At 40.4% G+C, this 12,352-nt stretch overlaps 1 pseudogene; it reads right to left on the reverse strand.

Annotated features, from left to right (window-relative positions):
* Positions 1-682: 682 nt before the first annotated feature.
* On the reverse strand, positions 683-11,860 carry LOC101595610 (annotated as a pseudogene).
* Positions 11,861-12,352: the final 492 nt, after the last annotated feature.

The raw sequence follows: 12,352 nt of genomic DNA on the forward strand, positions 1-12,352 counted from the left end.
TTTCATTACACCAGAGTTCTGTTAACCTTCGTTGTCAATTTTGTTCTCATTTAATTAGCAATTTATTGAGTGCTAATTTATATAGTGCTAGCAATTTGCACTTACAAAGTGCTAATCATTGTGCTAAGAGGTGGTAAAAGGGAGGAAACTCTGTTCTTAAAGGACCCAAAATCAGCATGAAAAAAACAACACAGAACTCTAATAAAATGAGATCATTTTAGGCTTGCCACAGAGAAGGGGATGGTTTTATTTCTGGTTGGGTGGACTGGAATCAAATGGAGAAATGTACTATAGGTTATAAGGATTTTTACATTTTAAAGTCACCATTTTTCTCTTTTTTCCTGTTTAGTAAACATTTATTTTGATCCATGGGGGCAGGGGCTAAAGCCATGGGTGTGGAACCGTGGATATGATAGAAAACTGTCTTTTCTTTAAGAGAACAGTCCTGAAACATGTAATTTTTCTTTCTTTCTTTAGTTTGAGAAAGAATGGGCATAACTGGGCCTTCTGCTGCTGCAAACAAACTCCAGACACATATACGACTTCCTGCATCTGGTTTTACATGGGTACTGGGAAATCAAACCCAGGTTGTCAGACTTTGCAAACAAGTGCCTTTAACTGCTGAGCCAACTCCTCAAGTCAGTTTGGGATTTTTCTGAAGCCAGGAAGATAAGAGCTACAGTTAACCAGTGGGCAGTCTTAGCTCATGGTAATTGGCATGTGCATAATAGTTTCCATTCTAGTTGTTTAAACTGAGATCTTCCTGATAGGGCTGGACATACTGTGAGTAGAAGATCTCTTTCCCCAGGAAATGGGGTGGGGACACCCTCTGCAAGATGGCCTCTCTGAACTGGTAGGTCGGTCACGTTTTTCCAGATTTTGATGATCTCCCTGGTCCTTGCACAGTTCCTCAGGGTTTGGACCATTTTCTGGTAAGCCATGGCCTTCCAGTTGCTTTTCCCCTTTCCCCAAAGCTAAGAAAGTGTTTCTTTGCTTTTTGATACAAACTGAAAGACGCCTTTAGCTTTATCAATCCACTGAATGCAAGACATCATCTCGGGAATATGCAGGGGTTACTACAGGTATTCAAACAGTCACAGCTTCCTCCAGCCTTTTCCCCCTTTTTGCTGGATGATATCAGGCTATACCAACTGGTTTTCAATTACATTCTGCAGAGATGGATGAATATTTTATTCCAAACAGAAGTCCCCAGCGTTGTTTACTACGGTTCTCCAATTATAGGCAGGCTCCTCGGCAGGCAACATGACATAGTAGCTAAAATTGCTTCTGATGTGAGGATAATGGTTAATGAAACCAGGTAATTTTTGTAATCTGGGGAATAATAAAGATCCTCACTCAAGTGCTGCCGCATTACCTCAAGAGAATCTTCAAATGCTTGGCCCAGCCTGTCTTGTTCGATACAACTCTTACTTCCTGTCAAATGAGGATTCTTGGGTTGAGAATGAAAATGGTAAATCAATTGCCTATCATGGAAAAGACTCTGGGTTCAATCCCAAATTCTGATTATCAAAGTCTTATGAAGTGCCAGCTTGTGGGAATGGAGGTTGTCGCCCCTTGTTGGGACTGAGGTGGCATCCTTCTCCTAAAGTCACTATTTTTTCTACCACATCATCATTTCTCCACTCCACCAGTGGGTGATTTTCAGAAGATAATACCTAAGTAAGCATTAAGAAAAATGTGATACTTTCATAAAATAGCAACAATAAAACCCTGTTTATCCACATGGTTAGAATTATTTAGTATATTTTCAAGATAACTTACATTAAGTTGCTCTTCCTTGAAAAACAGGGATCTTCTTCAATTAGAGAAGCTTTATTCTTATAAATTTATGTTTTACCTTTAGTTGAACTTTATTTTTAAAAGGTACATTAAAGGACTGAAAAGATGGCTCCGTGGGTAAGAGAACTTGGAACAAAAGCATGAAGGCCTGAGATGAATCCCATCATCCATGTCAAAAGACAGGCATGGCCACTTGCATGTAGACACTGTGATGGGATACCCTGGTCAGATAGCTGAATGGAGAAATTAGTAGCTCCAGGTTCAGTGAGAATCTGTCTCCAGAAATAAAGTGGAAGACACCTTTTGTCTTCTGTGGTCTCTGCACAGGATGCACATATCTGCACACAAACATGCATAACACACACACACACACACACACACACACACACACACTGCATTCTACATAGATCAAAGGAAAAATGTATATTAAAAATTTATCTGGGCTGGAGAGATGGCTTAGCGGTTAAGGTGCATGCCTGCAAAGCCTAAGGACTCAGGTTTGATTCTCCAGGTCCCACGTAAGCCAGATACACATGGTGGTGGTGTGCCAAGACCCCTGAACAGGAGCCAATTTTCCCGGTCACCCAGGAGTCACCCAGAGAACCTCCACAGAAGCCGAGACACTCCAATGTAAAAGCAACAGGTTTCTTTATTGCAAGCCTAGGCCTGGGCTCTGTCCCCACAGTCCAGCACAGCGGTAGTGAGGGAGAGAGCCCCTTTCTTTTGGGGGAAGGGGTTCATATAGGAATTCGAACAAAGAAGTAGGGGATAGAAAAATGATTGGTTGATTTAAACAGTTCTGAGTGGCTTGGGGTTTCAGTGGGCAAAGTTGGGGACAGGAGCTAGGGGCACTCCAGGCAGATGAAGTCATCTCCATTGTCCTTGAAGTGGAGATTCCTCAGTTTCTTATCTAAGCAGGTGGCCGGAGGCCAGAGGTCCCCCCATAGTGGAGTGTTTCTGCAATGACCTTGAAGTGGAAATTCCTCAGAAACATTAGGGGGAAAGGCAGCAATTAAGCAAGCAAAGTTTACAGAAGCAAAAGGTCAGCACATTGGCCAGCTAGTGCTCTATCTAAGTCAGGCCTGGGCCTTTTTAAAAAAATGGTTATATTTGGTCTCACAGTGGCACATGTTTCTAGAGTTCGTTTGCAGTGGATAGAGGCCTTGGTGTGCCCATTATTCCTCTCTCTCTCTCTTTCTGTCTCTTTCTCTGTCTCTCTCTGTCTTAAATAAGTAAATAAAATTAATAAAGAAAAAAACCTTTTAAAAAATCTAAACTCTGTGTATTTCAAAAGCATTGATTCTGAGTTCTTGGAGGAGAAATATGAATTTCTAAGTAATTTTAATTGAAACAAGAAGGACCACTAAGTAATAAAACCTGAGCATGGCATATTTCAGAAGAATTAAGGTAATGGAGAAAGTTGTTATGATCAGTAGCATCTAATTTGGCTCAAAAAACATCTAATGACTGTGTATATCATAGGCAAGCCACTAAAAGATTTACTGACTATGGCTGGGGAAATAGCACAGTCTACAAAATCTTGCAAGTGTGAGGACCTGAGTTTTATTTCTAGAAGCTATGTAAAAATTCTGAGCAGGGTGGTGCACAACTGTATTCTCAGCAGGGGAGGTGCTGGCCAGTCAGGCTATTTTACTTGTTGAACTCCAAGCCAATAAGAGACTCTCTTCAAATTAACAAACCTCCCTACTCCAAAAGTGGACTGGTTGGCTTTTCTGAGGAATAACAGTTGAGGTTGTCTTCTCGCCTTTCAAAAGGCTGCACATATATGCATACACACACACACACACACACACACACACACACACACACACACACACTACAGTTTACCATGCAAAAAAAATCCTGACTGGTTGAGACATTGTATGCATTAGAAATAGTAAGGGAAACAAATAATATTAGTAAGTATAACAAGATAACTGATACAGAAGAGGAAGGAAGGATAATTCTGACTGTGGACCAGGTAATATTTCATAGAAGATTAATCTATGATGGACCTAGAACAAAGAATGGAACTTCAAAAACAGGAGGTGATAGCGAGGGTTATCACAGGGAATGAGTATATCAGATTGAAGTCAAACTATAAAAAAGAAGCAACATTGACAAGCGTATGTATGGCTTATTTAGGCAATGAGAAGCAGTTGAGCTAATAGGAGTATTGTCACATGTGTGTGTGTAGTAATTGATGAGTATGAGAGAGTGGACAGATTGAAGCCATGGAGACATTTGAGTGCTGTGCTGATGTTTGGATTTTTCTCTCTAAAGTAGACACTCTAAAAGTGTATCAAACTGTCAAATGATATGTGTGAACCAGAGCCCTGCTCTCCCTCTCTCTCTCTCTCTCTCTCTCTCTCTGTGTGTGTGTGTGTGTGTGTGTGTGTGTGTGTATGTATATGTGTATATATACACACACATAGTCAATCAAGATTGTAGATTTTTAAGTATGCTAGAATTCCAGGGATGAAATAAGAAGGCAACCAAAATTGAGGACAACCAAATTCTATCAATATGACAAGAGAAGATAGCTGACAGCATATCATGAGATGAGCCACCCCCAGCACATCAGTGAGAGTCTATGTGAAAACCACAGAGGAACTGACAAGTTAAGTAGAGTGCTTCTGTCAAGGCAAACCTGACAACCTGTGAATAAACTGAAGACCAAGTTGAAATCCAGAAGTTGCTCAGAACTCCACATTAAAGTAGATCTAAAACATACCCATCATGGCTTAGGGAACATTGTGCAAGGGGGGAAGAAAGATTTTAAGAGCCACAATGTAGCAAGGAGTATCTAGGTGCATTGTCCCCACCCTAAACTCCTTCTCTCACAACTCATAACCAATACCCCCAGGGTGAATACCAGCAATCCCACAGAAGAGGGCAATTGGTGGAATGGGGGCAGGGAGGAGGAGAATGTACTAACACATGATTTATCCATACAAAGCTTCTACTTCATAAAAAAAAGAGGAAAAAAAATCCTGAAACAAGTTTATAGCTCTTTAATCTGAGTGAGTAATATTCATAGATCTTGAGAAACAAATTCAATTAAGAAATTGAGAAATGAGAAGCTGATGTATAAAACCAGGTCAGCAACTCAGTCGGACTGTTGTAGAGTTTCAGGGGAGCAGTACTGATTGGACTTGATATTGCTTACATGTAGAAGACACAAGAGTTATACTGGACACTGAGTTTTTAAGTCGGATAATGTCTGAATCTCTTTAACATTTATAACATTATACTCCTTGTGGGAATGAAATATCCCCATAGACTGATGTGTTTTCACTGGGTGCCAGATGGTGGCAATCTGTGAAAGTTGTGGAGCCTTTGGGAAGTGAAGCTGTGGAGGAGGTGTGTCACAGGAGTAGGCCATGGAACTTTATAGTCCAGCCCCCTTGTCAGTGCTAGGGCTCTCACTCTCTTGCTGCTATCTCCCAGCTGACACATGACAATGTGAGCCAGCTTCCTGATCTTGGAATGTTTTCCTCACCATGATGACACTTCCCCTCAAAACTGTATGCTGAAATAAACCCTTTCCCTCTGTAAGCTGCTTCTGTTCAGGAGTTTTGTCCCAGCAACAACAATGTAAGCACTATGCTTACTTCCACCTAGAGTTCTCTTTATGACCTAGTAGACTTCCAAGAATTTCTCCAGTTTCTTCTTTAGTTTTCTCCTTCTAAGATCATTAATGTTGTTAGACTGATGGCTGCCATCTCCCTCAGTTTAAATGAAGTTTTGTCTCATTACCCATCTGTAGTAAGTGATGTACATAAAGTATCTATAATTATATAAGCAACTCTTCTAAAGACAATGTCCTCTGACCTTTTAATATTTTTCAGTAGGGGCAGGTCTTTCTCTACTACCATAAGCAGACAGATCTGGGCAGGTCCTAAAACTTTTCTCTTCATCCTTGTCTAAGATCAAGTGGTACTTAAAATGGTATGTTCCAATTCTAAAATGATAGTCTGTAGTCAAACATAGCAAAACTCTGGACTTAGTTTAAAGTTAAAACCTTTTTCCACTGTCTGTGCAGTTTGGGTTTTTGCCCTGCAATGGTGCTGGAAGCTTTACTCAGGATATTTTCCTCTTTCTTTGATGTGTTAAATAAGTTGCAAAGGAGGAGACATTAAGGAGATATAAATGTTGTTACCTCTATGTCTCTTGTTAAACTTGACTTTACCTTATGGAAGCCCAAGTGAGGATTAAATCTGATTCTCTCTTAAACACATTTGTGAAGCTGTTGGAAACCCTTGCATGTACAAGAGTACTTAACTCATAATCTCCTTGTTGCAGATGACAGATTTGCTACTTTATTGGGTAACGTACTTCCTTTACCATTCTTGACAATTTCTTGGTCATCCTTGAACATTTATGGTGAAGGCTCATCACATATAAAAGAGGCTTTAATATATCTTACATGTTGACTGACTATCATTTGGCTCATAGAAGTGGTAACACATTGTTGGACCATAGATCAGCTGCATGTTGTCTATAAAGTTCGTGGCCAGACCATCTCTATTATTAGATTTTCTGAATAAGACTCACGAAGCACATTATGATGTCTCTATAAATACATGAGACTCAATAAACTGTAAGTGATTCCTCTGAATGCCCATCAGATTGTCATGAAGAATAGCACTCACCACCCTTCCTTTTGGATCCTCAGGAGGTGAGACCCAGCAGTATGGAAGCAGAAATCTGTAAAGATACTTCCCCCACAAAAATGGCCTCATTCTGCTCTCATAAACATCAATTAGCCATCAAAAGTTATTTAGATAGGTTTCTATGGCTTCAAGTTGCTCTTTATCTAAACTGAAAGTGCTCAAAATTATAAACTGAATACAGATATTCTTTTTATCAGCAACTTAGCTACCATTCTGGTAAATAACTGACTAATAAATTAGGACTAGGCTAGGATTCATGTGAAATATTAGAATTATAGCTAGAACAAAACAAATTATTTATAATGATATCATATTTTGCTGGAATAGCTAGGTTAATGCACAAACTATTATGCATACTCCTACTTAGTGCAATTGGGAGAGTACATAACTAATGAGCCAGCATATGGGTCCACTTCCTACAAAATCATAGAAGCATTCTGCAGGGAAGCAGGATGTAGTTAAAGGAGCTCATTTGCATGAGAATTCTCCTGGAAACCCACTGCCTTTTTTTCTTATTTTAAAAGTAGATGTAATAATCTAAAATACTGGGCTTCAAAGAAGGAACCATCTGTCCTGATTTCCATGTATGCAGTTCTGACTGAAAAAAACAAAAGATATAATATTGAGTGATCGTTCAAACTGAAAGGATGATCTCTTATTGATGTTGTGGTATCAGTTAGTGAAAATCACACAGGGCAAAAATAAATAGAAACAGTCTTAAATGTGAAGTCTGTGATACCTTGTAGGAGAGGAAATAGTTGTCAACTTAGCTTCGAAATTGAATTCTAGCACCCATTTAGTAGCTATGTAACTGTGGATGCATAGTACATTATCCAAGTCTCTTAAGTTTTTAATTTTATACAGACTGAATCACCATGAGTATTAATGAGATAGTGTATATAAATTATCTACAGTAGTATTTCATTGACATAAGAATATCAATAAATGGTATCTGTATTAGGTGCTTTTATCATTGCTGTGATGAAATATGTAACAAAAGCAATTTAAAAAAGGCAGAGTTTATTTTGGCTTATGATTTAAGGGGATACATCCATCCTGTCATGGCAAGGAAAAAATGGCAATGGGAGTTTGTGGCAGCTAGCTGGTCCTACTGCATCTGATATCAGGAAGCAGACAGGGATAAATGCTGGTGCTCAGCTGACTTTCCTCTTTCTACTCTTTATTTCATATGGTGGTTGGTGCCACCTACATTCAGAGTGAGTCTTCTTTATGTAAGCCTTCCTGAGAACACCTCCGCAACTACATACAAAAGTATGTCATAATAATGCCCTAGATGGTTCTCAGTCTGATCTAGTTGACCATTGAAATCAACAGTTATAATACCCTTTGAGAGACAAAGCCCCAGGTGAAATAGTGTTTAGACACCACTACTGAGAGTACAGTCATAGTTCATCAAGTGTTTGCTGTCCTTCATGTACTTTACAGCCTATGTGGTATATTGAAAACTTGAAAGAAAAAAAGTACAAGAAAGTGCACATCAAGAGTAGTGGATTTTGCTGTATGGTTCACAGGACAAGAACATAGTTGAAAGACAAGATATTTAAGTATGCTCTAGAGATAAGGAGGAGGTGAAATGGCAGTCATCTATCTAGAAGAACACAGTTGACAACAAGTTCAAAGAACATTGTATAATTCAGTATTCCAGGATTAGGAGTCATGAGAGGGTGGTTTAATGAAAGGTAAAGATTAAAAGTTAGAAGGGCTCAATCATATAGATTCTTACATTTTGGATTAAAGTATGTGAACTCCATCATATAGATACAAGGCAGTTACTGGAGGGCTTCAGTTACAAAAAGTGATTTTTATGAGGGTCATATCAGAATTTAAATTTTAGTTTGAATTTATGTATTATGATTTAAAAATAGTACAAGGCTTTGAGGAATTACAGATGTAAGGGACTATGATGACAGTTTAAAATTGACATGACAAGATTATAACACACTTAATACAAGAAACACAAGGTTATTGTGGGCAAGTTGTCTCTGTGCTGGAATGACTGTTTGGCTCCTGATAGTGATGATGATGAGGAGGAAGAGTGTGCGAGTGTTTGGAGGAAATGGTAGTAATGGCTGCCAAGAAGGTGATAGGAAGATGAAAGATGGTACCAGGTTGAGTATTGGACTATATTTCTTTTTTATATGAGAAACCTCCAATTTGTTTATAGCTCTTAGGAAGGAAATGGGAAAGAGGGGAAATTTAAAAATAGAGGAGGGTCAGGGTGTAATAGATGAATAAAATCTTTACTATAATTAAAGTGTCAGGACAAAATGGAGTCACTGAGGGTGACAGAGACATAAGGAAGTGGGTCCTACACATTCCTCAAGGAACCACCCTGCCATTATCCCTTCCTTGCCTAACAATGCCCCGGTCTAGGTTTCCTGCCCCCTTATCTTCCACTTGGTCACTTCTGGTCTCACACACTATGGCTAATGTAAAGAACAAAGGAGTGCCTTCCCTTCCTCACCTTGCACCAACTGAAGAACCCTATATAGCTCACTAGCTGTAATCTCAAAGTTTTATTGGCAGCTCGTGTTTTTCTGAAATAAAAGCTTCCATCTTTGCCTTAGAGTGGTCTCTGTGGCCTTGGTTACTCCTGAACCTTACATCTGGTGCCATGACTCAGATAGGAAAGCTCTTTATTGCCCTCTGGGTGGCCAAACTTCCTTTCCTCTGACCAGAACACCGAACTGCCTGTCTGATACAGGCTCTCACACCCACCACGATTCAGCTTCACTGTTCTTCCTTTGATCATCTCTTCCCTTCTCAGTAAGAGTCCCTCTAGGATTGGCCTGCTTTTGGGTTTCACCCCTCCTCATGGAAGCCATGCTGACATGCCAGGCTACACCCCTTGACCACTAGGCCCCAACCCCAGGTCTTCAGAAAGAGGCACTCTCGAAACCTTGGTTCTACTGCTTTCTGGTCTATCGTACCCTGAGGAGTGCCTTTTGGTTTGGTTGTCTTTTGTTTTGTTTGCATCATTTTGGACAACCCATCTCCCTCCCTCCTCTCCCTCACCCTCCTGAGCTCTCATCTTCCACTGCTAGTTGCTTTCATCTTCCACAGCCAGGTGCTTTTGCTGTCAGGAGCACAATCACCCACCTCAACCACTAATAGGCTGAAAAGCCAAGAGTTGTGACCTGTACAGTCTCTGTCCATGTGGGAAGTGCTGGCCCTGTTCACTCTAATGGGCCAGGGGGTCATACTGGTGCTCTGAGTAAACCTAGCTTAAGCTCTGGTTTATTTTTCTCTCACCCCTGTTTTGCTCTTTCCCTGTCTCTTTAAGAACTTAAAACCTCTATGATTCTTGGACGACATCTTATCTTTCTCTGCAACTCTGCTTGGCCACATCCACAAGCTGGAAAATGGGTCCACATGGCCTGAGAATGATACTTTCAATTTCCAAATTCTCACTAAGTTAAAAAATTTCTGCCAATGTACAGGAAAATGGTCTGAAATACCGTATTTTTCACTCTGCATGCCTGGCCTTCTCTCTGCTCTACCTGCTTTTCTTACCAGGTCCTTCTGGCCACCTTACCCCAACAGCTTCTCTGGCTCCTCCAGCTCCCTCAGCCTCTCCTGACACCCTGCCTGGTAACAAGGTTTGATTTTAATCTCTGGAGTTTTAAATAAAATAGAAATTTAAAATGGGAATGCATAACTTCTGAATAAATGAATGCGTGAATGAATGAATATGTGAATCTATATGAAAAGTGCACTTAAAATGAATGTGCCCCAAGGTCGCAGAATGATTTCTATTCTGAGCAGTGCCATTTCACTGTGGGAATGTTTCCCACCAAGCTCACTGTACCAGACATCATAACCAATTCTTACTGTTGAGTGTCCCCCAGAAAGAACGCTAAAAGTAATTAAGATCATAGAAAAACAGAATGCAAGATTCTCCTTCTCTTAAAGAGTTGTAAAGTGGCAAGATCAAAAAGCACAACCCTCAGAGAACTCTCCCTGGAACTTAGGAAGGAAAAAAAAAAAAAAGGCTCTTCCTTAGCTTCCCTGCCTTGCAGAGCCAGGGAGCTGCAAGCACAGGGGATACAGGGAATCTCAAAATCCTGGCCCCAGCAAGATGATAACTTCTTTATTTTTTTCGAGCTAGGGTCTCACTCTAGCTCAGACTGACCTGGAATTCATTCTGTAGTCTCAGGCTGGCCTTGAACTCACAGGGATCCTCCTACCTCTGCCTCCTGAATGCTGGGATTAAAGGCAGGTGCCACCATGCCTGGCTAAAATAATGACTTCTTATAAGAAATTTTTAACTGTTTTATGTTTAATTTATCTTTCTATGCTTCTATGGAATGACTAATGGAAAATCGCCTCAAGATTTATATTTAAATTTAAAAGTACTCAATAATAAATTCATAAAATTTTTTTTTCTAAAATTTCTAATAATGTTTCAATCTGCTTTCATAGTTTTAAAAAATGAGTTTCAGGAAAGTTGTAAGAAACAAAGTTCCAAAATCTGTATGTTTATTTTGGGTAAATAGTGTAAGTCAAATCTTGTCTACTTTTTCAAAAAAGTTAATTCTAAAGGCCTTTTGAAAGGGAAAAAATGGTCATATTAAAAGTGTTTCAGTAATGACAATAAAAGTTTTTATTGGTAGTTATGAGATGAACTGACTGAAAAAGATAAACTTGAGAGAAAACTATATGTGGGATGTTAAATGTTTGATGAAAAAGATTGTTACAGAGTGGTTACATGGATTGTAAGGTAAAAGTATGTAGATGGATGTATGAGTAAAGTATGTATATGAGGATATGAGTAAGCTTAAACAGAATGTTAAAGACAAACTTAATTGGACTACAGACTTCTTGAGATAAAAAATGACTATCAGCCTAGGGCTTCCATCAGACTAACAAAGTGTGGCCCTGGCTGATAGCAGGTTGCTATGGTATTCAGGTTGTAAATTTAACGTTAACTCATTGATGTTAATCTGGTCATAATAATGGTCATGAAAGACTAAATATAGAGTACCCAACCAAATTAACTAGGTTCCTCTATTTGTCAACCTTTTAGCTAAATCTTATGGTTAAAATTGACATGTTAATATTTAATTCTCTCCTAAGATTATTATATTTAGGACTTCTGGCCACCTAGCTGTGCTGCAAATCCTGGGGAAAGAAAGCCAAGACATTAAGGGTACACTGGCGCTTTTAGGGGAGAGCAATCTCCAATAGATTATCAGTGAGAGTGCACAGAGCGGGGGGGGGGGGGGGAACAGGGAATCATGGATCCCCTCACAGGTGGGTAGCCCACCCCTCCCCGAAATAGCCGCCATGTCTGCAGCTGCTGCCGCTGCGTGGCTATCAATCCCTGCATGCAGAAGCTTAGACTGCTCCGCACACTCGCCCATCTACTGCTCCAGCCACCACGTATCCAGTGAATCCTGGCAATAACAGGGAGTCCCTGATTCCCTCAGGACTGGGTAGCAAACCCCCTCCCCTGTATCCACAGTGCAGCTGCATGCAGATCGATCCCTGCACATAATTTTAGACTCTCTGCCCACTCACTCACATACTGCTCCTGCCAATGCACTTTCAGGGAGCCCAGTCCCACAGAAACTGCCACACAAGCTTAGAGTGTGTCTCTCACTTGTGCCAGCTCAGGTGCCATCCCCTACCTGTCTGCTGTGCCAGCCATCCGCCATGTCCTGTGGTGGGGGAGCACAGACTGCTTCTGGGTCTCAGTGTTTCCAGCCAGAGTTTGGACTGTTTCAGTGCTTGGTACCTCAGTGTCCTTCCTAGTTAGAATGCAGGCAGCTTTGGTACATTACTGCTTGAGAATTCAGGCAACTTTGGCACCCCGCCAGGCAGTAGATAGGTGGCTTTGGCAAGTGAGAGCAAAA

The sequence above is a fragment of the Jaculus jaculus genome, chromosome 10 (assembly GCF_020740685.1).
Source record: "Jaculus jaculus isolate mJacJac1 chromosome 10, mJacJac1.mat.Y.cur, whole genome shotgun sequence".
Taxonomy (NCBI): domain Eukaryota; kingdom Metazoa; phylum Chordata; class Mammalia; order Rodentia; family Dipodidae; genus Jaculus; species Jaculus jaculus.